Source organism: Leopardus geoffroyi, chromosome D2, assembly GCF_018350155.1.
Source record: "Leopardus geoffroyi isolate Oge1 chromosome D2, O.geoffroyi_Oge1_pat1.0, whole genome shotgun sequence".
In the NCBI taxonomy this organism is placed as follows: Eukaryota; Metazoa; Chordata; class Mammalia; order Carnivora; family Felidae; genus Leopardus; species Leopardus geoffroyi.
In genome coordinates this window covers 68,746,144-68,772,312 of record NC_059334.1, presented here as the reverse complement: position 1 = coordinate 68,772,312, position 26,169 = coordinate 68,746,144, and the positions used below count along the sequence as shown (strand labels likewise).

The following is a 26,169-nucleotide window of genomic DNA, read 5'->3' as shown; positions in this document are numbered from 1 at the left end:
TTTGAACAGACCCATAACCAGTAAATAAACCGAATTACTAATCAAAAATCTCCCAAAACACAAGAGTCCGGGGCCAGATGGCTTTCCAGGGGAATTCTACCAAACATTTAAGGAAGAGTTAACACCCATTCTCTTAAAGCTGTTCCAAAAAATAGAAATGGAAGGAAAACTTCCAAACTCTTTCTATGAAGCCAGCATTACCTTGATTCCAAAACCAGACAATGACCCCACTAAAAAGCAGAACTATAGACCAATTTCCCTGATGAACATGGATGCAAAAACCCTCAACAAGATATTAGTCAACCGGATCCAACAATACATTGGAAGAATTATTCACCATGACCAAGTAGGATTTATACCTGGGATGCAGGCCTGGTTAAATCAATGTGATTCATCACATCAGTAAAAGAAAGGACAAGAACCACATGATCCTCTCCATAGATGCAGAAAAAGCATTTGACAAAATACAGCATCCTTTCTTGATAAAAACCCTCAAGAAAGTATGGATAAAAGGATCATACCTCGAGATCATAAAAGCCATATATGAAAGACCCAACACTAATATCATCCTCGATGGGGAAAAACTGAGAGCTTTCCCCCTAAGGTCAGGAACAAGACAGGGATGTCCACTCTTGCCACTGTTATTCTACACAGTATTGGAAGTCTTAGCCTCAGCAATCAGACAACACAAGGAAATAAAAGGCATCCAAAATGGCCAGGAGGAGGTCAAACTTGCACTCTTCGCAGATGACAGGATACTCTACATGGAAAACCCAAAAGATTCCACAAAAACACTGCTAGAACTGATCCATGAATCAGCAAAGTTGCAGGATATAAAATCAATGCACAGAAATCGGTTGTGTTCCTATACACCAACAATGAAGCAACAGAAAGAGAAATCAAGGAATCGATCCCATTTACAATTGCACCAAAAACCATAAAATACCTAGAAATAAATCTAATGAAAGAGGTGAAAAATCTATACACTGGAAACGAGAGAAAGCTTATGAAAGAAATTGAAGACGTCACACACACAAAAAAGTGGAAAAATATTCCAGGCTCATGGATTGGAAGAGCAAATATTGTTAAAATGTCAATACTACCCAAAGCAGTCTACGAATTCAATGCAATCCCTATCAAAATAACACCAGCATTGTTCACAGAGCTGGAACAAACTATCTTAAAATTTGCATGGAACCAGAAAAGACCCCAAACAGCCAAAGCAATCTTGAAAAAGAAAACCAAAGCAGGAGGCATCACAATCCCAGACTTCAAGCTGTATTACAAAGCTGTAATCAACAAGACAGTATAGGACTGGCACAAAAGCTGACACTCAGATCAATGCAACAGAATAGAGAACCCAGAAATGGACCCACAAATGTAGGGCCAAGTAATCTTTGACAAAGCAGGAAAGAATATCCAATGCAAAAAAAGACAGTCTCTTCAGCAAATGGTGCTGGGAAAACTAGACAGCGACACGCAGAATGAACCTGGACCACTTTCTTACACCATACACAAAAAATAAACTCAAAATGGATGAAAGACCTAAATGTAAGACAGGAAACCATCAAAATCCTCGAGGAGAAAGCAGGCAAAAACCTCTTTGATCTTGGCCACAGCAACTTCTTAGTCAACACATCTCCAGAGGCAAGGGAAACAAAAGCAGAAATGAACTACTGGGACCCCATCAAAATAAAAAGCTTCTGCACAGCGAAGGAAACAATCAGCAAAAGTAAAAGGCAACCGACGGAATGGGAGAAGATATTTGCAAATGACATATCAGATAAAGGGTTAGTATCCAAAATCTATAAAGAACTTCTCAAACTCAACACCCAAAAAACAAATAATCCAGTGAAGAAATGGGCAAAAAACATGAATAGACACTTTTCCAGAGAAGACATCCAGATGGCTAACAGACACATGAAAAGATCCCCAACATCACTCATCATCAGGGAAATACAAATCAAAACCACAATGAGATACCACCTCAAACCAGTGAGAATGGCTAACATTAACAACTCAGGAACAACAGATGTTGGCGAGGATGCGGAGAAAGAGGAACCCCTTTTGCATTGCTGGTAGGAATGCAAACTGGTACAGGCACTTTGGAAAACAGTATGGAGCTTCCTCAAAACATTAAAAATAGAACTACCCTATGACCCAGCAATTACGCTACTAGGTATTATCCAAAGGATACAGGTGTGCTGTTTCGAAGGGGCACATGCACCCCAATGTTTATAGCAGCACTATCAATAATAGGTAAAGTATGGAAAGAGCCCAAGTGTCCCATTTACTGATGAATAAAGATGTGTTGTGTGTATGTGCGCACACACGCATGCACACACAGTGTAATATTACTTGGCAATCAAAAAGAATGAAATCTTGCCATTTGCAACAATGTGGATGGATCTACAGTGTATCATGCTAAGCAAAATTAGTCAGAGAAAGACAAATATATGACTTCACTCAGATGTGGAATTTAAGATACAAAACAGATGAACATAAGAGAAGAGAAGCAAAAATAATATAAAAACAGGAAGAGGGACAAAACATAAGAGACTCTTAAATACAGAGAACAAACAGTTTTGCTGGAGGGATTGTGGGTGGGGGGATGGGCTAAATGGGCAAGGGGCATTAAGGAGGACACTTGTTGGGATGAGCACTGAGTATTATATGTGGGGGATCAATCAATGGATTCTACTCCTGGAATCATTACTGCACTATATGGAACTAACTTGGATATAAATTTAAGAAGGTAAAAAATTAAAGAAGTATAAAAAATAAAAATAAAAGTAAACGGATTCTGAATCCTACCTTTGGCTATATGAAAGATCTAGAAAATTATCTTTACTAGTCATCAGAAGAACATGCATTTAAAAATACAATAAGAGGGGCACCTGGATGGCTCAGTCGGTTAAGAGTCTGACTTCGGCCCAGGTCATGATCTCACAGCTCGTGAGTTCGAGCCCTGTGTCAGGCTCTGGTGCTGACAGCTTGGAGCCTGGAGCCTGCTTCGGATTCTGTGTCTCCCTCTCTCTCTCTCTGCCCCTCCCCAGCTCATGCTCGCACTCTGTCTCTGTCAAAAATAAATAAACTTAAAAAAAAATTAAAAATAAAATAAAAAACTTATCTTAAAAAATACAATAAGAAATAATACATCAAATTGATGAAAATATAAAACATTGCAGTAAGGATACAGAGAAATGAACACCTAATGGATGGCTGGTGGGCATATGATTCAAGTAAAGCTTTTCAGAAAGTATGGCTTCTTAACATAAGTTTGGGGGGGGTCTTTGTTAGAAGAAAGTTTGTAATTTATGTGAGAGTTACACATCTGTTTAAGAACAAAGAAGATTTAAAAAAATATATATATATATCCCACACTGTTCATTTAAGTGCTTATCCCTCTATCTGGAAAAGACATGGGAATTGGGAGTGATGTAGGGGTGGGGGGTGGGTAGGGAAGAAGGGAGTAGAAGGGAGTAAGGTATGTCTTGAAGCCCTCAGCTAAACTCTTTCCCAAAAGGCAGATTTCCATTCCCTGTTTTTACCTGTTTGGTCCTAATGGTATAAGATTTGTTACCTCAGCTCAGATAGGTTGAGAGTTTATAACTGCTATCACGTGATCACATTCGATTTCCAAAATAAGTGTGAAGTAAGCACCCAAAGTATTCTTCCCATTAACAGAGGAGTCAACCAAGATTTATGGAAGTTAAATTGTTTGCCACACTCTGGTGTGAATCTGACAATAACATCATGAGCAACAAGAGATAATATTTACTGAGTACTTACTACATACCAGGCACTGTACTAGGTGCTTTTAGCTGTTTTCTCACTCAGTCCTTGCAACAATTCTGAGGCAGATTAATCCCCACTTACAGAAAAAAAATGAGGCTCAAGAACAATCAAATTACTTATTAAAGATCACATAGATCATAAAGCAAAGTCATAAGAGTAACAAAGTTCTGATTCCAAAACCCATGTCTTAACCCATGTCTATACCATTTCAGAATACATTAAATAGGTATAAATAATGATGTAAATAAACATGAACCAAGGAACATTTTTGACAGAACAAGACTTGAAGATAGGACTGCTTTCTATAGTCTGAGGAAATGTTGACTAAAAAGAGCCAACAAAATACAGAAAATCTAAATATCCTAAAAAAATTATTTCTCCCCTCATCTAACACCTAATTCTATAGACCACACTAGTACTTTACTGACTTTTAAAAGAGAAATTTCTCCCCATAACATATGTCTTAATGCATAATTCACATTACCTTGAGTTCATTTTCTACTGAGTGGTATCTTCCTGAAAAGTATGACAAAAAGAATATATTTTATAATTTAAACTCAGTATGTTAAATCCTACAGTCATTTAGGTCCAGTTTTCCATTAATAGAACATATAAATAAATGTTTCCATAACTGACCACTAGGAAGTGATTATGCAGATCAATTTAGAAAAGAACCTGACTCATGCATCCTTGACCTAGGCACCAATTATTAAAATCTAGCACTAATTAGTCCTTAGTAATAATACTAACAGTACATGCTTACTTTAAAACTATTTTTTTCCCTTAACTAAAAGAAAGAATAATTCAGATATGTGAAGGGAGATCTAGATGTCCAGAGACTTACTTGGGAAGTTCTATCTATATTAAATTTTACCCACCTTATAATCTAACCCAAATTCTCATGTTAAATGGATGTATCTCTTTACTAATCTGAATCTTAAAAGGAATGTGATTAAAAGTAATATATTGAAAAGAAAATGTAGTCAAAAAAAGACCAAAAGATCTGGAGCTGTAAGGTTTGGTCTCCAAAACCCTTGATTAATTACAGTGTGACCTGAGCATGGCTACGTTTAAAGGCCTCAGTTTTTTCATCTGAAAAATGAGTTTAGGGGCTACATGATCTCACAGGTACCTTAAGGCTCTAAAACTCCTACTGCTAAGTCAGCAGGAAGTAGTTCCAAGGACCAATACTGGGTGTTCGACACATAGTAGTACTCAAGAAGTACTTTCAGACTGGAAGACCAATTCTAACATAATGTCCAGGTCAAAAAACAAACCCTGAAGATTACTGTAAAGGTACTATTGTAATTGTGTTGAGTAGATTAACAAGGTGAGAAAGTACTTACAATTTATCCCTATTAAAAAGTTCATTAGGTCCCCATGACTACAGGTAATAATCATCATGCAAACAGACGTTTTGGAATACCCTAACAACGCATTTATATTCTTAGTATTTCTCAAAATGTATTTCTACAACATTTACTTCCATGGTCAAACAGGCTTATAGTTAGGATGTGTTTCAAACATAATTATACTGTTGTCCTTACAGCAGAAATGATCTGTTTTTGATATGAAAATGTACTCCGTGGGGGCACCTAGGTGGCTCAGTTGATTGGGGGTCTGGCTTCAGCTCAGGTCATGATCTCGCAATTTGTGAGTTCAAGCCCCACGTTGGGCTCTGTGCTAACAGCTCAGAGCCTGGAGCCTGCTTCAGATTGTGTCTCCCTTCTCTTTCTGCCCCTCCCCTGCTCATGCTGTCTCTCACTCAAAAATGAATAAATTAAAAAAAAAAAAAGTACACTCTGATAGAGAATATACAAGATTTCCCAATACATTTGGATCAAAAAACCATTTCTAAGGAATATCTGTAACATCTCATAGCGTTTCAAGTGCTCAAACTACAAATATTTAGTAAACCTAGATCAGCATTAAAACAGATAGAATTTTACAAAATTATTAAAAATTTAAGATTTAAAAAACACCAGAGTAACTGGAATAACAAAGACTAAACCATGAAATCTCCAATAATCAGGCATTAAAATTTTCTATAAGGCTAATAGAATGTATTTGTATTTGAAGCTAAGAAAGTAATACATTCCAACATACAGAAGGAATGGAATGAAAAAAAAAATACCTAGTTTCTCCAAGCAGTCATCCTGCTCTTGCTAATGGATAGGTAAAACAGAACAAGGTCAAATGAATACAAGATTATGTTCAAATCAGAGACTAGAAGAAAGCTTGCCCACCAGCTATTAAGATTTTTCAACCATATTTCTTTTAATAGAGTCATTAAGTGAAGAAAATAAACTCACATTTCTCTTGAAAAACAAGATGCCAGGGCACCTGGGTAGCTCAGTCAGTTAAGCACCTGACTCTTGATTTCAGTTCAGGTCATGATCTCACATTTCCTGAGTTCAAGCCCCACATCGGGCTCTGCACACACAACGTGGAGCTGCTTGGGATTCTCATTCTCTCTCCACCCCCCACTCTGCTCCTCTCCCACCCCCCTCTTTCAAAATTTAAAAATTTTAAATCTAAAAAAATTTTTTGAAAAGAAAAACAAGATGCCATTCAGAATACTAGATTAGTGGTAGTAGCTAAAGCATGAAAGTTCAATTTCTAGAGGCGCCTGGCTGTCTCAGTTGGAAGAGCATGAGACACTTGATTCCAGGTCTGTGAGTTCAAGCCTCACATTGGGCATGGCGCCTACTTAAAAAAAAAAAAAAAAAAAAAAGTTCGATTTTCAAACCCAACTGAAAAAGGAATCAACACCTAAAATTAAAGAATTATTGAGCACTCTAACTAGAGTCATTAGTCTCTAGTCTCGTTCTTGGTGCTATGTAGCATACAAGGCTTCATAAATACAAAGTGATATAATCAAAATCAAATGTTAAATTTTGATTTTTAATGAAAAAATCTGATCTGAAAGAACTAAAAGAATTTGATCTAAAAGAAATGAATTGTTTTTGCCTTTCAGAAAACTACATCAGCACTTATTTTATTCCCTACATTTGTAAATGATCTTAATTCTGATAAAACTGGACTACAGCCCTTGCAATTTCCAGTTTGAAAATGGCAATGTTAAGATGGCGTGGACCCTTTCTCCTCTGAAAAATCTCAAAACAACTAGTAGTATGAGAAATAGAAACAAAAAATACATCTCCATCCCTAACCAAGAGGCATCCCTAACCACATATATGAGAAGGCTGCCATTTTCAGTGAAGGTAAAGAGGGATGCTGGAAGAGGTCAAACAAAGGAGAGGTTTGCAGCTTCACATCTCAAAACTATCACAGCTCAGTTCTCTAACTAAGGTACATGGCATAGCCAGAAGGGCAGCCCAACAACCCCTTGTTTGGAACATCTGAAGATTTCAAAGACTTTATCTAGCATTATTGGATACACAGGAGAGCCAGAACTGAACAAGAAATCATACAGTTGAAAAGGGCACATCTTTTCCTAAGAAAAAATTTTATTGTACTTGAACATTTAAAGAGAATTCTTCATGAGACACCGAGCTGGCTCAGTCAGTAAAGCATGCAACTTTTCTTTCTTTTCTCTTCTCTTTAAGAGCAGGCGACTTTTGATCTTGAGGTCATGAGTTCAAGCCCCACACTGGGCATAGAGATTGCTTAAAAATAAAAATAAAACCACAAATAAATAAACAGAATTCTTTGAGAACCTAGGCAAAATCATTACTACCCAAAAATGGAGGGAAGGAGGGACTCAATGCTAAAAAAAAAAAAGTAGAGCAATACCTATTAAGAACTCCAAGGGTTTAAAAAAGGTATGACTCAAGAATTTATATCCAGTCTAAGAATACAGTTTAGTATAAATGGCAACAGTTAGGGGCGCCTGGGTGGCGCAGTCGGTTAAGCGTCCGACTTCAGCCAGGTCACGATCTCGCGGTCCCTGAGTTTGAGCCCCGCGTCAGGCTCTGGGCTGATGGCTCAGAGCCTGGAGCCTGTTTCCGATTCTGTGTCTCCCTCTCTCTCTGCCCCTCCCCCGTTCATGCTCTGTCTCTCTCTGTCCCAAAAATAAATAAACGTTGAAAAAAATAAATAAAAAAAAAAATGAAACAGGCATTCTAAAGATATAGGCACAAAGATATTCACTACAGCATTATTTGTAACAGCAACATACCGAAACAATCTATATGTCCAACAACACACGTCCAACGGGAGTTTATCTCCGTTATGGTTAAACTATTGTTTATTCAATGAAATACTATATATTTACTAAAAAGTATGCTGTACCAACTATGTACGTTTCTCACTTGTTTCAAGTCAGACAGTAAAGCATACTAGCTAATGCTAAAGGCTCTGCAGCCAGACTCTTGGGAGTTCCACAACTTCCAACTCCCCAACTTACTAGCATGTTAAGGTTTCTGTGCCTCAGTTTCCTTCTCTGTGTGAAGGGGATAATAATACTACCTGCCTCTCAAGGCTGTGATGAAGACTAACAATGAATATCCAAACACTTGATAGAACAGAGCCTACAACATATAAAACACTGTGGAAGTTTTAGATTCATTATAGTTAAGTAAGGAAAACTCAGCTTTAAAACAACATCATGTTACCATTTATGAAAAAAATATATACATATATATGTATAAAATATCTGTGGAAGAACACACAAAACTGGTAGTGGTTTCCCAGGAAAGGAAAATATGCAGAGAGGCTGCAGAGTGAGAGCATTTGCTTTACACTTCTGTATCTTTTAGATTTTGTACCATAAGCATGTATTGGTTAGCTAAAAATTACTACTTAAATTTAAAAACCTTAAAGAATTGGGGCACCTGGGTGGCTCACTCGGTTAAGCATCTGACTTTGGCTCAGGTCATGATCTTGCAGTTTGTGAGATCGGGCCCCGCGTCAGGCTCTGTGCTGAAAGCTCAGAGCCTGGAGCCCACTTTGAATTCTGTGTCTCCCTCTCTCTCTGCCCCTCCCCCACTCACATGCGCGCGCGCGCTCTCTCTCTCTCTCTCTTAAAAATCAACATAAAAAAAAAACCTTAAAGAATTTAGGTTGACTGAACACAGTGCTACTTTTCTGGTTAGTTCTCTGACTTCCATGCCTAAGGTATATTTACTCAGATCACAGGTCACAAGTAACACTCTCAGAGACAAATGTATTTTCTCCACCAAAGCATCTACAGGAGTTCAGATATTTAATGTTACCACATAAAATACAAAAGAGGGCTCCTGGGTGGCCCGGTGGGTTGAGCTTCGAACTCTCAGGTCACGATCCCAGGCTCATAGGATTGAGCCCTACCTACATCGGGCTCCACACAGAGCGTAGACCCTGCTTAAGATTCTCTTTCTCCAGGGACCCCCACCCCCTCTCCTGCTCGTGTTCTCAAAAAAAAAAAAAAAAAAAAAAAAAAAAATTAAAATTAGGGGTGCCTGGGTGGCTCAGTCAGTTAAGTGTCCAACTCTTGATTTCAGCTCAGATCTCATGGTTTGTGAGTTTGAGCCTCACATCACTCTCTCTCAAAAATACGCATTAAAAAAAGATTAAAATAATTAAAAAATAAAAAGAAACTTATCTTTGGAGACAACAATTCAAAGACATATACAAAAAAATGTTCACAGCAATGTGCATATAGCAAAACATTGGAAACACAGGCATCAGTAGTCTCCATAAATTATAGTGCCACACAATGGAATATAATATAGATACCTGAAATGATAGCATATGCATAATACAAATTTATGTATGAAATTATAATTTTTTGCATTAGGCAGTAAGTTATGGACTCTTTCCACACAAGAATACAAATATACTTCATTTCTTTTCATTGCTATGACTTGTGGTATAACTATAATATAATCATTCTCCTATCGACTGACATTTAGGTTGTTTCTATTTGCCTTTTTTCATTTACTTTTTTTTTTCATTAAAAAAATATATATGGGGTCCCTGCGTAGCTTGGTTGATTAAGCGTCCAACTTTGGCTCAGGTCATGATCTCATGGTTTAAGTTAGAACCCAGCATTGGGTTCTCTGCTGTCAGTGCAGAGCCTGCTTTGAATCCCGTCTCCCTCTCTCTCTGCCCCTCCCCTGCTCGCGCTATCTCAAAGATATAATAAACATCAATATATATATAAATATATATATTTGGGGGGGGCAGTAAATAGTGCTTTTTGAGCATAAATAGTCACAAACAGGACCTACTATTTCTGCAAGGCAGATTCCTGAAAGCAGAACTGTTTGGTCAAAACTAATACACATTTTATTTTTTATTTTTATTTTTTTAACATATGAAATTTATTGTCAAATTGGTTTCCATACAACACCCAGTGCTCATCTCAAAAGATGCCCTCTTCAATACCCATCACCTACTCTCCCCTCCCTCCCACCCCCCCCCCCCCCCGCCATCAACCCTCAGTTTGTTCTCAATTTTTAAGTGTCTCTTATGCTTTGGCTCTCTCCCACTCTAACCTCTTTTTTTTTTTTTTCTTCCCCTCCCCCATGGGTTTCTGTTAAGTTTCTCAGGATCCACATAAGAGTGAAAACATATGGTATCTGTCTTTCTCTGTATGGCTTATTTCACATAGTATCACACTCTCCAGTTTCATCCACGTTGCTACAAAGGGCCATATTTCATTCTTTCTCATTGCCACGTAGTACTCCATTGTGTATATGAACCACAATTTCTTTATCCATTCATCAGTGGATGGACATTTAGGCTCTTTCCACAATTTGGCTATTGTTGAGAGTGCTGCTATAAACATTGGGGGTACAAGTGCCCCTATGCATCAGTACTCCTGTATCCCTTGGGTAAATTCCTAGCAGTGCTACTGCTGGGTCATAGGGTAGGTCTATTTTTAATTTTTTGAGGAACTTCCACACCGTTTTCCAGAGTGGCTGCACCAGTTTGCATTCCCACCAACAGTGCAAGATGGTTCCCGTTTCTCCACATCCTCTCCAGCATCTATAGTCTCCTGATTTGTTCATTTTGGCCACTCCGACTGGCATGAGGTGATATCTGAGTGTGGTTTTGAATTTGTATTTACCTGATAAGGAACGATGTTGAGCATCTTTTCATGTGCCTGTTGGCCATCTGGAGGCCTTCTTTAGAGAAGTGTCTATTCATGTTTTCTGCCCATTTCTTCATTGGATTATTTGTTTTTTGGGTGTGGAGTTTGGTAACCTCTTTATAGATTTTGGATACTAGCCATTTGTCCGATGTCATTTGCAAATATCTTTTCCCATTCCGTTGGTTGCCTTTTAGTTTTGTTGATTGTTTCCTTTGCAGTGCAGAAGCTTTTTATCTTCATGAGGTCCCAATAGTTCACTTTTGCTTTTAATTCCCTTGCCTTTGGGGATGTGTCAAGTAAGAAATTGCTGTGGCTGAGGTCAGAGAGGTCTTTTCCTGCTTTCTCCTCTAGGGTTTTGATGGTTTCCTGTCTCACATTCAGGTCCTTTATCCATTTTGAGTTTATTTTTGTGAATGGTGTAAGAAAGTGGTCTTGTTTCATTCTTCTGCATGTTGCTGTCCAGTTCTCCCAGCACCATTTGTTAAAGAGACTGTCTTTTTTCCATTGGATATTCTTTCCTGCTTTGTCAAAGATTAGTTGGCCATACTTTTGTGGGTTTAGTTCTGGGGTTTCTTTTCTATTCCATTGGTCTATGTGTCTGTTTTTTGTGCCAATACCATGCTGTCTTGATGATGACAGCTTTGTAGTAGAGGCTAAAGTCTGGGATTGTGATGCCTCCTGCTTTGGTCTTCTTCAAAATTACTTTGGCTATTCAGGGCTTTTTGTGGTTCCATATGAATTTTAGGATTGCTTGTTCTAGCTTCGAGAAGAATGGTGGTGCAATTTTGATTGGGATTGCATTGAATGTGTAGATAGCTTTGGGTAGTATTGATATTTTAACAATATTTATTCTTCCAACCCATGAGCACAGAATGTTTTTCCATTTCTTTGTATCTTCTTCAATTTCCTTCATAAGCTTTCTATAATTTTCAGCATACAGATCTTTTACATCTTTGGTTAGATTTATTCCTAGGTATTTTATGCTTCTTGGTGCAATTGTGAATGGGATCAGTTTCTTTATTTGTCTTTCTGTTGCTTATTATTGTATAAGAATGCAACTGATTAAAAAAAACAAACAAAAAAGAATGCAATTGATTTCTGTACGTTGATTTTGTATCCTGCAACTTTGCTGAATTCATGTATCAGTTCTAGCAGACTTTTGGTGGAGTCTATCGGATTTTCCATGTATAATATCATGTCATCCGCAAAAAGTGAAAGCCTGACTTCATCTTTGCCAATTCTGATGCCTTTGATTTCCTTTTGTTGTCTGATTGCTGATGCTAGCACTTCCAACACTATGTTAAACAACAGCGGTGAGAGTGGACATCTCTGTCGTGTTCCTGATCTCAGGGGGAAAGCTCTCAGTTTTTCCCCATTGAGGATGATATTAGCTGTGGGCTTTTCATAAATGGCTTTTATGATGTTTAAGTATGTTCCTTCTACCCCGACTTTCTCGAGGGTTTTTATTAAGAAAGGATGCTGAATTTTGTCAAATGCTTTTTCTGCATCGATTGGCAGGATCATATGGTTATCTTTTCTTTTATTAATGTGATGTATCATGTTGATTGATTTGCGAATGTTGAACCAGCCCTGCAGCCCAGGAATGAATCCCACTTGATCATGGTGAATAATTCTTTTTATAAGCTGTTGAATTCGATTTGCTAGTATCTTATTGAGAGTTTTTGTATCCATATTCATCAGGGATATTAGCCTGTAGTTCTCTTTTTTTACTGGGTCTCTGTCTGGTTTAGGAATCAAAGTAATACTGGCTTCATAGAATGAGAGTCTGGAAGTTTTCCTTCCCTTTCTATTTTTTGGAATAGCTTGAGAAGGATAGGTATTATCTCTGCTTTAAATGTCTGGGAGAATTCCCCAGGAAAGCCATCTGGTCCTGGACTCTTATTTGTTGGGAGATTTTTGATGACTGATTCAATTTCTTCACTGGTTATGGGTCTGTTCAAGCTTTCTATTTCCTCCACTTTGAGTTTTGAAGTGTGTGGGTGTTTAGGAATTTGTCCATTTCTTCCAGGTTGTCCAGTTTGTTGGCATATAATTTTTTATAGTATTCCCTGATAATTGCTTGTATTTCTGAGGGATTGGTTGTAATAATTCCATTTTCATTCATGATTTTATCTATTTGGGTCATCTCCCTTTTCTTTTTGAGAAGCCTGGCTACAGGTTTATCAATTTTGTTTATTTTTTCAAAAAACCAACTCTTGGTTTCATTGATCTGCTCTACAGTTTTTTTAGATTCTATATTGTTTATTTCTGCTCTGATCTTTATTATTTCTCTTCTTCTGCTGGGTTTGGGGTGTCTTTGCTGCTCTGCTTCTATTTCCTTTAGGTGTGCTGTTAGATTTTGTATTTCGGATTTTTCTTGTTTCTTGAGACAGGCCTGGATTGCAATGTATTTTCCTCTCAGGACTGCCTTCACTGCGTCCCAAAGCATCCCAAAGCGTTTGGATTGTTGTATTTTCATTTTCGTTTGTTTCCATATATTTTTTGATTTCTTCTCTAATTGCCTGGTTGACGCATTCATTCTTTAGTAGGGTGTTCTTTAACCTCCATGCTTTTGGAGGTTTTCCAGACTTTTTCCTGTGGTTGATTTCAAGCTTCATAGCATTGTGGTCTGAAAGTATGCATGGTATGATCTCAATTCTTGTATACTTATGAAGGGCTGTTTTGTGACCCAGTATGTGATCTATCTTGGAGAATGTTCCATGTGCACTCGAGAAGAAAGTATATTCTGTTGCTTTGGGATGCAGAGTTCTAAATGTATCTGTCAAGTCCATCTGATCCAATGTATCATTCAGGGCCCTTGTTTCTTGATTGACCATGTGTCTAGATGATCTATCCATTGTTGTAAGTGGGGTATTAAAGTCCCCTGCAATTACCACATTCTCGTCAATAAGGTTACTTATGTTCGTAATTGTTTTATATATTTGGGGGCTCCTGTATTTGGCGCATAGACATTTATAATTGTTAGTTCTTCTTGATGGATAGACCTTGTAATTATTATATAATGCCCTTCTTCATCTCTTGTTACAGCCTTTAATTTAAAGTCTAGTTTGTCTGATATAAGTATGGCTACTCCAGCTTTCTTTTGACTTCCAGTAGTATGATAAATAGTTCTCCATCCCCTCACTTTCAATCTGAAAGTGTCTTCAGATCTAAAATGAGTCTCTTGTAGACAGCAAATAGATGGGTCTTGTTTTTTTTTATCCATTCTGATACCCTATGTCTTTTGGTTGGCGCATTTAGTCCATTTACATTCAGTGTTATTATAGAAAGATATGGGTTGAGTCATTGTGATGTCTGTAGGTTTCATGCTTGTAGCGATGTCTCTGGTACTTTGTCTCACAGAATCCCCCTTAGGATCTCTTGTAGTGCTGGTTTAGTGGTGATGAATTCCTTCAGTTTTTGTTTGGGAAGACCTTTATCTTTCCTTCTATTCTAAATGACAGATTTGCTGGATAGAGGATTCTCGGCTACATTATTTTTTCTGTCCATCACATTGAAAATTTCCTGCCATTCCTTCCTGGCCTGCCAAGTTTCAGTACAGAGATCCGTCACTAGTCTTATCGGTCTCCCTTTATATGTTAGAGCATGTTTATCCCTAGCTGCTTTCAGAATTTTCTCTTTATCCTTGTATTTTGCCAGTTTCACTATGATATGTCGTGCAGAAGATCGATTCAAGTTACATCTGAAGGGAGTTCTCTGTGCCTCTTGGATTTCAATGCCTTTTTCTTTCCCCAGATCAGGGAAGTTCTCAGCTATGACTTCTTCAAGTACACCTTCAGCACCGTTCCCTCTCTCTTCCTCCTCTGGAATACCAATTATGCGTAGATTATTTCTCTTTAGTGCATCACTTAGTTCTCTAATTTTCCCCTCATACTCCTGGATTTTTTTTATCTTTTTTCTCAGCTTCTTCTTTTTCCATAATTTTATCTTCTAGCTCACCTATTCTCTCCTCTGCCTCTTCAATCCGAGCTGTGGTCGTCTCCATTTTATTTTGCAGCTCATTAATAGCATTTTTTAGCTCCTCCTGGCTGTTCCTTAGTGCCTTGATCTCTGTAGCAATAGATTCTCTGCTGTCCTTTATACTGTTTTCAAGCCCAGCGATTAATTTTATGACTATTATTCTAAATTCACTTTCTGTTATATTGTTTAAATCGTTTTTGATCAGTTCGTTAGCTGTTGTTATTTCCTGGACGTTTTTCTGAGGGGAATTCTTCCGTTTTGTCATTTTGGATAGTCCCTGGAGTGGTGCAGGACTGCGGGGCACTTCCCCTGTGCTGTCTTGAATAACTTGCATTGGTGGGAGGGGCCACAGTCAGACCTGATGTCTGCCCCCAGCCCACCGCTGGGGCCACAGTCAGACTGGTGTGTGCCTCCTCTTCCCCTCTCCTAGGGGTGGGATTCACTGTGGGGTGGCGTGGCCCGTCTGGGCTACTTGCACACTGCCAGGCTTGTGGTGCTGGAGATCTGGCCTATTAGCTGGGGTGGATCAGCAAGGTGCACAGGGGCAGGAGGGGCAGGCTCAGCTCGCTTTTCCTTTGGAGATCCACTTCAGGAGGGGCCCTGCGGCATGGGGATGGAGTCAGACCCGCCGGAGGGATGGATCTGAAGAAGCACAGCATTTTGGTGTTTGCATGGTACAAGCAAGTTCCCTGACAGGAATTGGTTCGCTTTGGGATTTTGGCTGGGGGATGGGTGAGGGAGATGGCGCTGGCGAGCGCCTTTGTTCCCCACCACACTGAGCTCTGTTATCTGGGGCTCAACAACTCTCCCTCCCGTTGTCCTCCAGCCTTCCCGCTCTCCGAGCAGAGCTGTTAACTTATAACCTTCCAGATGTTAAGTCCCGCTTGCTATCCCAACACACTCTGTCCGGCCCCTCCGCTTTTGCAAGCCAGACTCGGGGCCTCTGCTTGGCCGGCGGGCTGCCCCTCAGCCCTGGCTCCCTCCCGCCAGTCCGTGTAGCGCGCACCGCCTCTCCGCCCTTCCTACCCTCTTCCGTGGGCCTCTTGTCTACGCTTGGCTCTGGAGAATCCATTCTGCTAGTCTTCTGGCGGTTTTCTGGGTTATTTAGGCAGATGTGGGTGGAATCTAAGTGATCCGCAGGACGCAGTGAGCCCAGAGTCCTCCTACGCCGTCATTTTCCCCCTCTTGTCCCTAATACGTATTTTAAATATTTATAGGTAGTTCCAATCGGTCTCTTTCAAAGAGACTACATCAATTTATACTCTCCCAATCTTACCAATTATTTATCATTTTCATTTCTATCAATCTGATATATGAAAAACGATATATTTTAATCTACAGTTCCTTGATTAGTGAGGGCAAACAAACTTTTCCATTCTTCCACTACTTGTGGTTTAACAAAATATAGATCATGGCTACATTATGTTTAACACACATTACAGTTTTAATTTTTTTTTTATTTGCCACTATTTAATAATTGGGAGCTCCACTACAATCCAGACCTCTACTTCTCATTTAAAAAATAAAAAAAATTTGCCACCACTGGGTCAAAAATCAACTAGTGTTGAGTAGAAGCTATGCCCTCCAAGTACTCTCCAACCCAACCACCTCATATATTCTCCCTACTGTGTTCCCTCATTTATGTTACCTGCCTGGTTTCCTGCAGGAATTTAAGTTTAGGACCCGATCTCTATGCAGTTATTTGGTTATATACTAGTTATCAGGATTCTTTGTATAAAGGATATTAATACCTTTTCTTACATATTTATGTCATAACTATTTCCTCTCTGTGGACAGCCTTTAACTTAATCACAGCATTCATAAATATATATAAAATCCTAAAAGTCTACAACACCCATCAAATGACAACAATATTTATCCTTGGGGGTTAGGATGGTTTTCAATCTCTGTATTATTTTTTAAATGCACAAAATAAGCATTGATTCCTCTTATAATCAGGGAAGGAAAAAAAAAAACTATTTTCCTTTTTTTTTTCTTAATGTTTATTCATTTTTGAGAGAGAGTGAATGCAGGGGAGGGGGCAGAGAGATAAGGAGACAGAGAATTCCAAGCAGGCTCTGCACTGTCAGCACAGAGCCCGATGCAGGGCTTGAATCCATGAACCATGAGATCATGACTTGAGCTGAAGTCAGAAGCTTACCTGACTGAGCCACGCAGGCACCCCCCCCCCCAAAAAGCTATTTTCATTTTGAAACAGAAAAATTCTAACAGTGATAGTTTGGTTATGTTGACTTTAAACTGACAAAGGATAAAGCTAATTAAAAAATTACTTATTAAAAAAGACAATGTATAATACAAGAGGAGCTCACCATAATAATCAAAGCTCATAAATCTTAATCCAAGATAACCCACCTATGAAGAACTAATATATCCAGCACTTCAGATTTGAATTATAATTACAATTTGTTTTTACAAAAGCTAGTCAAAAGACCATGGACTGATCTGATTCACACTGAAATTATAAACAAAGTTTTTGGATACCTGGTGCTTCAAAAAATTTTTTTTTCCTCCAACTATAAATACAAAAACTTTATTTTCATTCAGATATTTAATACATACTAAGTATCATGCACCGTGCAAGATGCTAAGTATGCAACAAGGTGGCATGGTACTTGCCTGTAAGCTTACAAACCAGTGGAAAAGGCAAGAACATAGTGTGGTAAGAGGTGCTGAAGCACAAAGAGAAAGCACTTAAAAACCAGTGTTGGAGCTTAGAGAAATAAGGAAAGGCTTTTTTTTTTTTTTTTTAATTAATTTCTTTTGAGAGAGAGCACAAACGAGTAGGGGCAGAGAGAAAGGGAGAAAGACAATCTCAAGCAGGATCCATCCTGTCAGTGCAGAGCTCAAAGAGAGGGGCTCAAACTCACAAACCCACAAATGTAATATCATGACGTGAGTCGAAACCTAGTACATGTCCGACTGAGCCACCCAGTCACCCATGAGGAAAAGCTTCTTAAACAGATAACATCTAAGGAGAAACCAACTAAGAAGGGTGGAAGGGGACCAGGAATCTTGCAGTCACCCTGACTCCTCTCAGCTCAACTCTCACATCCTAACAATCACCAACTCCTATCTATCCATTGTAAAATGTCTGACTCTTCAACTTCTCTTCATTCTCACTGCCACTACCCTGCTCCAGGGCATACTAAATTCTCTCCTCTAACATCTCTGTAACTGATCTCACCACATCCACACCACCCCCATCCTGCTCCTAACCAAATCACTACACTGTAATTACAGTCATCTTTCAAATACTCAAATCTAATCAGGTTACTGTCCAACTTAAAACACTTGGGGAATAGTGGATGACCCCCACAAACCTAACCTTCAGGATAAAATCCAAAATTCTTACCAAGCCTTTCAAGACCTGGCCCCTGCTACAACTCCAGTATTTCCCACCTTGCATTCAGGTCACATGAACTTCTTTCAGATCCCATATCAGGTCCTGCTACCTCCTGTCCCCAGGACTTGTACGCAAGTGATTATTTCCTCCTGTCAGAAACACAGGTTTACAGTTCACTGAGCTAAGTCTCCTGTAGTCTACAGATTTCAGCTCAGAGGTCAGGGAAGACTTTTGTGATCACTCAGAAGCCTTTCTGAATAGACCGCCCTCCAAGCTCCCACTTAAACTTCCCATCAGGACATTTATCACACTTTATAAGTGCCAGGTTAGTTGTCTTGACTCTCTCATTTAAAGTGGGAAAATAGGGATACCTTTGCCTTTTTCACAGTCATATCCTAGTACAGTACTTAGAAACCATACTTACCATATATAGCAGTTATATTTACTGAAATAATTATAAATATTTGTTAACTTAGCTTTATCTCCCCTAGTAGACAGTAGGCACCTTACACAAAGAAGCAATTTTTACTCAACAAAGCAATAACCTCAAAGATACCATGAACTTTTTATTAAGTACACAGTAAGTGCTCAGTGAACACTTGTTGAATAAAGACAGTCAACCAATAAGGACAAAAACCTTGTCCCATGCATAGTTTCCCTATACTTTACTTAAAATTAACTCTAAGTCACTCAGATTTTGATATGAATACCTAAAAATGACAAGATTTCAATTGTATTTTCCCTTGTTTATAAAGATCTGAAATGTTCTTTATTCTTTTAAGTAGTTTATAGGACAAAAATAAAACGTTTCCCCCTCCGAATCACATAAACCTATATATTTTTTGTAGTTCAAAAGTGTAAAAAAGGAATCTTGAAAACTAGAAGACCCAAAACTGAAAAAGCACCCAAAATTAACATGCTCAAAGGAATGTTATTGTTCAGACAGAAATGGAAAAAATACATTAAATTAAGTAGCATGAATGAACCAGAGGTAAAGGTAGTTTTCATGGAGGCTAATAAGTCTGTGACAAAATACAACACTCTAGCCCATGCGAATTAGAATTATGTCAAGACTACAGAACTTCTAGCACCTTCAAATTCATTCATTCAACTTTTTTTCCTTTTGCTGAGGAGGCAAGATGAAAACTGTTTGGACTGGCAGGGAGAGATAGGGCTAATTTATATAAATACATGAGAGTTTTTACGAAAATCTGCATTTTTTTTCTTATGGAAAAGCCTAAGATTATGAAATTCTGATTCTGTGCAAAGTTTTAAGCAAAGAACTGAAAATTCCTATTTATCCAACCCACAACATAAGGCATAATTGGAATTACAGCTCTCTGGGACAACACTTCGACTCACCAGATAGAAAAACTGCAGGATCCTCCAACAAAGCCTCAAAACAAAAGGCAGGGGTGGGGCAGGAGGGATTTAAATGTCTCAATGGAACTAAGATATAATGGTAAACATCAAATATCTTGATCATTCTCTGAAAATTCTTATGCCACCCAAACAACTCTCCCCAAAAGACTGACCTGTCAATGTTTGCTTAAACTGCTTTTTCTACCAAGAAACTCAAAACATGTCACACAAAACCTAAGTATTCCCAAAATATGTTACTTTTCATTTACTATGCACCAACAGACAATAAAGAAAAAGATGATTACCTAATTATCAGTGTAAAACAACAAAGAAAAAATGTAACTGCTATCTTAGTTTATATGCACTAAGATGAATATTATATTCAATAAAGTATTTTCAACTTAAAAAACAAATGCTTTTCAGCACTTGCAAGCTAAAATTAAGTTAACTATATCTAAATGCTTCATTTTTATATGTATAAACCCACGTATTCCTTCACTAGGTGTTATCTGTTTATAAATCCTTTCTATTACTCATTCTATAAATTATTCACCAGAAACAGTCAGAAAACATGTAAACAAATATAATGTTATACACAGCAACATTAGAAGCTATGTGGCCTCCAGGTAGGTATCTTACATTTAAGAATCAGTATTTGTCAAGTTGCCATTATTAGGGATGCCTGGCTGGCTTAGTTGGTAGGGCATTCGACTCCATCTCAGGGTCAATGAGTTCGTCAAGCCCCACACTGGGTGTGGAACCTACTTAAAAAAATATGGATGATAGGGGCACCTAGGTGCCTCAGTCACTTAAGCATCCAACTTCTGCTTGGTTCATGATCTCACAGTTTGTGTGTGAGTATGGGTCCACATCGAGCTCTCTACTGTCAGACCAGAGCCTGCTTCGGATACTCTGTTTCCCCCTCTCTCTTCCCCTACCCCACTCTTTCATGCGCTCTCTCTCAAAAACTAAACAAACATTTAAAAAATAAATAAATAACATTATAAAGCAAATATCCTTTCTCACATTTATACAGTCCATTTTTGAGACTATTTAGATGAAGACCAGATGCTCAACTAACCATTTTATTTATCTACCTGTCCTGGTAGTTAAAATAGGATTTGCAGAATGCATTTTGGGCTTTAAAAATATAATCTCATTATCTCTGTATTATATTTGTCAAAAATATCCCAAAACAAAAAGATTTGTCAAACAAGATCAAAAGAAATATACTGAGCAGCCAAGTCCAGTTTAACTTAAGGTTAATAAAGAATTTCTCCCATCAGAACCATCCAAAATATTCAAAGGCAGCCCTTGCTTACATTTTTGGATATACATAAAAGGACATTATTTTTGTAAGTTAACACATGAAACCCAACCAATTCCCAGCTGGTGTGTACTATCTACCATCTTGTGACTATAATCCCAAAATTATTCTCACATAGTTTACACAAGTTTTGACATTAAAAATTCTTACACCACAAAGATGTAAATCATTTAGTAATTTGCAGGTAGCGATAGGATATTTAAATCATGCCAGAAAGAAAAAACATTATTTGGCAATAGTTAATTTTAATTACCCTTGAAAGCAATGCAATTATTATCAAATTGTTAATTATAAAAACTGGACAATGGTATAATCAGGAAAGAGAGGAGCTAATTAACAAATTATTTTTAGCACATGAATCTACCTACCATTTGTGGATTATCAATTTTCAAAGAATCTGAACATAATAAAGTATAGCAAAACTTCAATTTTATTATTTTCAACTTTCTTTGATGAAACAGAAATCTTCAAGATCTTGCCACAGGATCATGATTATCAATTATTACACACACACACACACACACACAAACACACACACGCGCGCGAGAATGTCAGATAAAATGGAGTTTCAGTAGAGAGAAGCGAGTAAGTTCATTATATTTTTGTATATAATTAGTTATGCATTAAGGCATTACTGACAGAGCTAACTCTGCAAGAATTACATAGGTGACTTTAAAAGAAACTTATTCTTTCCTTTTCTGTATCATAAAAATCTTTAAAACTGAAACATTTTAACTCTAATATACATCTGCATATTACAATTCCTGCTGATCAACTCAGTCCCTTTAACAAAATAAGATGGCAAAGAAATGTTTTACCAAACACCTTTACGACCATACTTTCCTGAACAATGAATAAGAACTAGTAGATTTCATTCTTTACAGGCAGGTGCTAATCAGTTTCAGTGTCTGGTTCTCACAGGCTGACATAATGCCGCAATGTTTCCGTTGCACAACATTCTGGGGGAAATGTTTAGGATTATTTCCACTGAAATTTTTAAGCCCTGTACACAAGCATCATGGAAATGTTTAAATCAGAGCTATCAAACCTAAATAAAAATTTTAATTCAACTTTTTTGTTTTAAAAATAGTGACCCCATTTTTTAAAAAGTCATTTTTCTCAAGCCTGAAAACAATTCTTGCTTTTCCTGCCTTTTTTTGCAGCGTAAAACATCACCACCTGATGTATGTCATTCAATCACTAATTAGCACTATATTTGATCATCATTAGCTCCTTAGTACTCAACAAAAAACCTGACAGCCTCACATGTTTTGGAGACTTCAATACAATTTGTTCTTGTCCCAAATACTCATGTTCTGTGTGTACTACTATAAGCCATTATATAACAGGGGGTGGGGAAAATTAAAAAATACTGCAGCACTACAAGCCATTTAGCATGCTGAGTTCTCACAGTTGCTTAGTGGGTGTTCTGAAACTAGGCCATATTTCTAGTATTAAGAATTTCAAATCACTACTTCCAGATACAGAAATAAATGTCTTCAAGATTAAATCATAAACCTTACTATTTTCAGCTGCCTAGTATATAAGTATCCTATTTCTATGAGTTTAAAATGGTAATTAACACATGGTAGATAAACCAACATTTGTTTTAGTAACAAGAAATAACTAGCTTTTCTACCTATCCTTATAAAGTCCTAGAATGCAACAGATTACAATATTAAGATAAAGAGCAGTGTATCTGAACAAGAACTAAAGCCCTTAGGTGAAATTTTGAATACTTTATCCCAGAAGATATATAAAATAAAACTGAATTAAATACAATCTATTTCAGGTCACCCAATCTGTTAGATTCCACATACTTCTAGCAAAGAAATAATTATAACCCCCAACCTAATTTTTCCAGTCCAGGTCACCAAGAAACACAATACATAAATAGATAGATAGATAGATAGATAGATAGATAGAGCTTACTCTCTTTAACAAAAGTTGCAGAAATATTTATGTCATTTTGTCACATCACTGCAACAGGTAGGTTTTTATTCAAAACTAATTAACAAAAACATGTTACCCAATTTTACATATTTCATAGCTAAGCTAACAAAGAACCATGGTCAGTATAAAAACTACATCTACAAATTGTAAGGCAATAATACTATACTGCAGTGATTCAGTATTTTCAGATAATTATTTGTTTCAACTTATTATTCAGTACTTATGGTGCCTACTATGTTTTCCCCTCATTAGGCAAATATTTCCAACAAAAGCTTGACACTGAAATTTTTAATTACATCATTTTAGATATAAAACTTTTCCCAAATACAACACATGGTCCTGTGTAATTTTTTTTTTTTTTTCATTTCGAGAGAGAGAGAGAGAGAGAGAGCGCGCGCACAAGTAAGGGAGGGACAGAGAAAGAGGGAGAGGGAATGGCTCCACACTGTCAATGAAGAGCCCAACGTGGCGCTTGAACCCACAAACCATGAGATTACGACCTGAGCCGAAATCAAGAGTCAGATGCTTAACTGACTGAGCCACCCAGGCGCCCCTGTCCTGTGTTTTAACAAAATTTACTAACACCAATTAATTTCTTCTTCTATCAGCATTACTGCTATACTGTTCCACATATAAAACAAATGGGGTCCTGAAAGATCTAAATATGTTTATCACAAGATGAAGTTGCCTTAAACTGTTATATAAAAAAAATGTCTTGTATCTGATTTTTAAGTGTTTTCCCCTCTGCTCTTATTTTCAACTCTTATGGCCTCTAGGAGATATCCCAGTCCTATTTACATTTGGTTACTAAACTTTCTTAATTGTACATTGAGTAAAAAAGCCTTCAATTAAGGCCTGAGGAAATCTAAGAGCAGAAAATATGTTAAAGAACAGAAGACTATGACATCTCTTTTTAGTGGTCTGTTTTGGGGCTCAATACTTAGTTTCAGTAATTTTTTTTTTTATTAGGAGCCTACAAAGTTATACACTGTACATATACTACAGAAATGGTAGTAAAGAAGCCAGACATACCTGATGCTATCATGAAACTTACAGTCTGCAAAAAAGACAGATATTACACACATCATCACAAAAATGTTAAAAGAAAAAAAGAGGAAGTGCAGGTGTTAAGGGACCCTAGAACAGCAGAACCTAAATATCAAAGAAGACCTCCCAAACGACATGATATTGAGGCCAGAAAGGGGATTAGGCTCACCAGGTAAAGAATGTTTGGGGTTGTATCCAAGGAGATGTTACCAGAAAGTTTTAGTTTCCTAATAAATAACCTTGAGATAAATGTGAGGATATAAAATTTATAATGTAATTGCTAAAATGTGAAAATTTTACAAAGGAATTTCTCAAGTTTGAATAATGAAAATAACTGGAGGGGTTCCTGGGTGGCTCAGTTGGGTTAAGCATCTGACTTCGGCTCAGGTCAAGATCTCAAGGTTTGTGAGTTCAAGTTCCAGATCAGGCTCTCCAGTGACAGCATGGAGCCTGCTTCAGATTCTGTCTCTCTCTCTGCTCCCCATTCTCACAAACTCACGCTCTCTGTCTCTCTTAAAAATAAATAAGACAAAACAAAACAAAAAACACAAGTGGAAGGATCAAAAGCAACAACAAAAAACAGTATGAGAATGTTTTAAAATGAGAAACTATGGCACTCTGGAGGGAACAGAGTTTGGAATGGCAAAAAAAAAAAAAAAAAAAAAAAAAAAGCCCTCAAAGGAGTATTAAATCATACTATAGGAAAAATTATTAATATTCAAGTTCAGAGAATTTTTAATTCAAATAAGCCATACAAAGACTTCTACCAGGACATAACTGCTGATTATACAGTCTGACTTACCTAGGAAAGAGTGGCACTTTTCCTTTACCTAGGAAAGGAAAGAGTGGCACTTTGAAATAAGTATGGAAGAAAATGACTTTTAATGTTTTCAGAAGAGTCAATTTTATTTTTTTAAGTTTATTTATTTTTGTAATCTCTGTACCCAACGTGGGGCTCGAACTCACAACCCTGAGATCAAAACTCTTATGCTCTTCCAACTGAGCCAGCCAGGCTCCCCCAGAAGAATAACTTTAAATGCACAGTAGAAACTTACCATGAGTTCTAAGAAGGCTCATAAATATTACTCTTAACATGATGCATAAATGCTGAGAAAAGATACTTAAATGTGATTCTGAAACACAACTATTCAAGTTCTAAACCTGGGGGATTATTCCACATCAGGCTGATATGTTCTTCCTGTATTTAATTAAAATATTAATGAAAAGTACTTAGTTAAAAGTTTTAAATAATAATTTGAAGCAGATCCCTAACATTTATACAGATCCACAGTCCAAGGCCCAAACTAAATTAGGAACACAAGAAATAACAATCTCTAAAAGTACAGGCTTTAATGAATGCCTACTCGATCACCTAAAATACTAGGTCTTACATAGAATCCAAATTGCTATTCACCTGCAATTCTCCAAATGGACCTTACCATGTCTAACATCTACGCTTTTCTATCCACTACCTATCCTACTTAGCCCTCAAGAGTTAAGTTCAAGTCCTATCTTCCAGCAAGCATTGCTGGTTACACATGCATTCTGTGCCTTAACTCAGCTCAGTTCTCCAGCATATACCGCTATCAAAGCACCTGTCACATTGTAAAGCAATTAACTACTGACTTGTACAGTTCATACAACAAACTGTGAACTTACTAAAAGCAGGAAACATAGTATATTTAACTATGTATCCTCAGAGTCTGGGACATACATGGCACTCATTAGAAAGTCTATGACATTATGAATATTAAGCTCATAGTAAGAAATATTTATAGAACAAAATTTTAAAGTTGAAGACTATTTACAAAACTGTGAAAGTCCCTGAAAGCAGGAAGGAGTGTTATACAACACAAAACCTGAAACTCAGAAAGTGCAAATTTAACTGATAATATCTAGAATTTGGAGTTAATTTCATCAGTGTCAAAACAGGTAATTTCCACTTTACCTCCAAAATATTTGAAAAACCAAAAGAAAAAAAGACTTATCTTTGTAAGTTGTGAAATTAATTAAAATTGTAGGATTTACAAATAGTATCTGAGGGCAAATAAAGTGCTTAAACTGTGAGCACTCACCATGCTATAAACATTAGAAGACAGGCCAAAATACTCCATAAAAAGTCTTTCAGGTTCATTTCACATAGGGACCAATTATACTCACTTTTAAGGTCTCCTTTAATGTTTTAACTTCAAGCAGTATGTTCATTCTTTCCGATAAAAGAACCCTTACCTTTTACAGCATGAACTACTTTTTGCAATCAGTTCTGATCTTTAAAGAAGAGGAATGAGATTTATCGTG

At 37.3% G+C, this 26,169-nt stretch overlaps 1 protein-coding gene across 5 annotated transcripts in view; it reads right to left on the bottom strand.

The window, feature by feature from the left end:
• SHOC2 (SHOC2 leucine rich repeat scaffold protein) overlaps positions 1 to 26,169 on the bottom strand; it is a 110,033-nt gene that overhangs the window by 79,298 nt on the left and 4,566 nt on the right. For 2 of the 5 annotated variants that reach the window (XM_045438885.1, XM_045438886.1), the window contains exon 2: positions 18,239 to 18,331. The exons of 2 other annotated variants lie outside the window; for them this stretch is intronic. The gene's annotated coding sequence lies outside the window, so the exon portion shown is untranslated. Of the gene's footprint in view, positions 1 to 4,282; positions 4,310 to 18,238; positions 18,332 to 26,169 lie in introns of those variants that run through there. One more of the 5 variants, XM_045438882.1, reaches the window with a different exon arrangement.